Here is a 4,520-nt window from a genome sequence, read left to right as displayed (position 1 = left end):
TGCCCTACAGACCGCTGAGGCCCTATTTACCCACGTCTTCCGGCATTACGGGGTCCCCGAGGATATAGTGTCTGATCGAGGCCCCCAGTTTACCTCCCGTGTGTGGAGAGCGTTTATGGAGCGTTTGGGGGTCTCGGTTAGCCTTACCTCGGGGTACCACCCGGAGAGTAACGGGCAGGTAGAACGTGTCAACCAGGATGTGGGTAGGTTTCTGAGGTCGTATTGCCAGGACCGGCCTGAGGAGTGGGCGCGTTACATTCCCTGGGCCGAGATGGCCCAGAACTCTCTCCGCCACTCCTCTACCAACCTAACCCCTTTCCAATGTGTATTAGGTTACCAGCCGGTTCTGGCACCGTGGCAGCAGAGCCAGATCGAGGCCCCTGCGGTGGATGATTGGATGAGGCGCTCGGAAGAGACGTGGAACGCTGCCCACGTCCACCTGCAGCGGGCCGTCCTTCGTCACAAGGCGAGCGCCGATCTCCACCGCAGTGAGGGGCCGGTGTACGCACCCGGAGATCGAGTCTGGCTCTCTACCAGAAACCTACCCCTCCGCCTGCCCTGCCGGAAGCTGGGTCGGCGGTTTGTGGGGCCCTTTAAAGTCCTGAGAAGATTGAACGAGGTGTGTTATAAGTTACATCTACCTGTTGAATATAAGAATATTAACCCCTCGTTCCATGTGTCTCTTCTCAGGCCGGTGGTAGCTGGTCCACTCCAGGACAATGAGATAGGAGAGACTCCTCCGCCCCCAGTGGACATCGAGGGGGCTCCGGCGTACACCGTTCGGTCCATCTTGGACTCCAGACGCCGGATGGGGGGTCTCCAGTATCTCGTGGAGTGGGAGGGGTACGGCCCGGAGGAGCGGTGCTGGGTGCCGCGGAGGGACATCCTGGACCCATCTCTCCTGTCGGAGTTCCACCGGGACCATCCCGCGCGCCCTGCTCCGCGTCCTCCTGGTCGTCCCCGAGGCCGGGGTCGGCGCACGGCTGGAGCCGCGCGTCAAGGGGGGGGTACTGTCACGGTTTCGGCCGAGGCTGCTCCTCCTCCTGGTTCGGGCAGGCTTCGGCGGTCGTCGTCCCCGGAGTACTAGCTGCCACCGATCTATGTTTCATGTTCGTTTGGTTTTGTCTTGATGTTGTACACCTGTGTCTAGTTAGTCCTCGTTAGTGTTCTATTTAGTTCTCGTTGTGTGTGTCTGTGTTTGTGTGTGATTGCCCATTCTGTTTTCGTGTTGGAGCTTTGTTCCTCCCTCAAGTGTTTTGGAGAGGTTGTTTGCACATGTTTGTGCGCCGTTTATTTTGACGTCTGTGTGCGCCGTGATTTTCGCCTTCGGGCTATTATGTGCTTTTCTCTTGTGGATATTGCACTAAAGTCTTTTGGACTGTACCTCTGCCTCCTGCGCTTGATTCATTCAGCACCCCTGACACTGAGAAATGACACCCTGATATAGTTCTGTGATCTGTGAAACAGTTATGTGAATCACTGAGGCATTGTGTGTTTGTGTGTTCTTTTTCTTTAGAATTTTCAAATAAACTTCAGGTGTTTTATGATTAATAGTGATGTTGTGCTTGTACTGTATTGGACACACTGTCCTCAGGCTCCAGCTTTATGTTTTATGTTGATAGTATTAAAACAAAGAAAACAATCTGAAGTTGTTGTTTTTAAGTTATATATACCATGATTTTACCGGTCCGGCCCACTTGGGAATAGATTTTCCTCCATGTGGCCCCTGAGCTAAAATGAGTTTGACACCCCTGCTGTAGAGGTTTAGGATTGATAAGGACCTGAGGACTCACTGAAGACAAACCGTGAGGAGGAAACATGATGGGACTATTTGACTCTTAGTGATGTAATGTAATATTTATAGCTCGGATGGACTTCAATGTGTGCACAATGATGATGTTACCCTTTTTCATTCTTGTGAATAAATAATTTATACCAAAGTTCATGTGTGTGTGTGTGTGTGTGTGTGTGTGTTTCGTGTGTGTATATATAACGGGCAGATTGAGAGAGGTGTTGTGTGACCACTGTTTGTCTGCAGGAGGTTTTGAAGAGCGGAGCGGTCGATTTCTAGAGTGCTCCTCAGCCATTACCCAGAAATCAATGCTGCCACGCCAACCGTCAGCACAGATGCTGTTATAACACCAGAGAGCTGTCACACAACATCAGAGGTGTGTGTGTGTTTCCGGTGTGTGTGTGTGTGTGTGTGTGTGTACTCAACAGCAGACTATCTGACTCCACTGCTCTTACATCCACTTCAAGAGAGTTGGAGGGAGAGGTTGTGTGTGTGCGTGTATTTATGTGTCAGGTGTTGGTGTGATGGTGTCTGAGCTGCACAGACTCAATCTGACCACTAAATGGTAGTATTGTCCTCTAGTCTAAGCCAATGGTTCTGTTTCTTCAGATTCTTCAGATCATGTACAGTATGAAACAAAGCAGGATAAAGGAGTTAGCCTGATACATTTCCTGAATATATATATATATTTCTTTTTTAAACATCATTATATAAAATATAGACATGATAACTGACTTGTCTGTGTGTGGGTAAATGGTTGTGACAGGATAATATAGCTAATCACAGACATCAGATGGGTGTGACCGTGTGTGCATGTTTTCTTGTAAATGTTTATTATTATTATAATTTCTTCAGCTTTAATATTGCAGATAAATTGTAGCTTCCATTAATGTAATTGTCTGCATCATTTCCAATCCCCCATATATTTTTTTGTAAATATATATATATATATATATATATATATATATATATATATATATATACATACATACATACACACATATAAAATATATGAATATATACACATATTTTTTAAAATATATGTTCCTTTATTATTTTCCCCTAACCCCCCTCCCCTCACTGGAGTAAACTAATAAACAACAACACTTAGGCTTCTACGTGTGCGTGTGTGCATGTTCTTCTGTGTGTGCATGTTCTTCTGTGTGTGCATGTTCTTCTGTGTGTGCATGTTCTTCTGTGTGTCCATGTTCTTCTGTGTGTGCATGTTCTTCTGTGTGTGCATGTTCTTCTGTGTGTGCATGTTCTTCTGTGTGTGCATGTTCTTCTGTGTGTGCATGTTTGCGTATGTGTGTGGGGGGTGTGTAACACTATTTCAGGGTCCTGTGTAAACTCAGCTGAGGGTTTGAACTGCAGCGATAGTCATAGGAGGGTCCTGTTGGGAATTCCTGGCATTCCTGACACAACATACACACACACACACACACACACACACACACACACACACACACACACACACACACACACACAAAAACATACACACACACACACACATCTGTGTTCCTGACATCATAGCAAGCAACTTCCTAGTTCACTCCACAGCCTGTTTTCTGTAATCCACCCCACCCATCCTCTCTCCTCTGCTCCCTCCACCTCACCCATTCTCACCCCTCACCTTGCAATCCTCCACCCCTCCACCCCTCCTCTCCCTCCCACCCCACCTCACCCCGTGTGGAGGCTGCTGAGGGGAGAACGGCTCATAATAATGTCTGGAACGGAGCTACTGGACTGGCATCAAACACATGGAAACAATTTGTTTGATGTATTTGATACCATTCCACTGATTTCGGTCCAGCCATTACCACGAGCCTGTCCCCAATTAAGGTGCCAACAACCTCCTGTGCTCACCCCCTCCCCCTTTCCACACATTCTATACATCTTTTCCCCTGCCTCCCCTCTCCACCCCTCCCTCCCCTCTCCTTCTCCTCCATGTCAGTTATAATGTTGTCGTTATCTCCCAGCAGCCTCAAGGCTCAGCACAGATGTTCTTGTTGATCTGAACATTCTCTTTCTCTCCTCCTTCCCTCCTCTCCTCTCTTCCTCCCCTCCTTCCCTCCTCCCCTCCTTCCCTCATCCCCTCCTTCCCTCCTCTCCTCTCTTTCTCCCCTCCTTCCTCTCCTCCTTCCCTCCATCTTTCTCCCTCTCGCTCTGTCCTCTTCCCTCTGTCCCATTTTTGTTTGACACAGATTTCTACACCCTTGATAACTTGCCAACACACACAAGCACTGACACACATGTCCCATTATCAGCAGTAAGGTCACTCCAGTGACTAGTGACTGACACACGTCCCATTATCAGGAGTAAGGTCACTCCAGTGACTAGTGACTGACACACGTCCCATTATCAGCAGTAAGGTCACTCCAGTGACTAGTGACTGACACACACGTCCCATTATCAGGAGTAAGGTCACTCCAGTGACTAGTGACTGACACACATGTCCCATTATCAGCAGTAAGGTCACTCCAGTGACTAGTGACTGACACACGTCCCATTATCAGCAGTAAGGTCACTCCAGTGACTAGTGACTGACACACATGTCCCATTATCAGCAGTAAGGTCACTCCAGTGACTAGTGACTGACACACATGTCCCATTATTAGCAGTAAGGTCACACCAGTGTAAGTGCTGCAGGTGTTGGTGCTTGTGTGTTACATTGTCTGTGCTGTGAATCAGTGTGTGTGCATGTTTCTTTGTGTGTATGTGTAGGGTG

The sequence above is a fragment of the Coregonus lavaretus genome, assembly GCF_964263955.1.
Source record: "Coregonus lavaretus genome assembly, chromosome: 35".
NCBI lineage: Eukaryota > Metazoa > Chordata > Actinopteri > Salmoniformes > Salmonidae > Coregonus > Coregonus lavaretus.
This window is presented reverse-complemented; position numbering follows the sequence as displayed.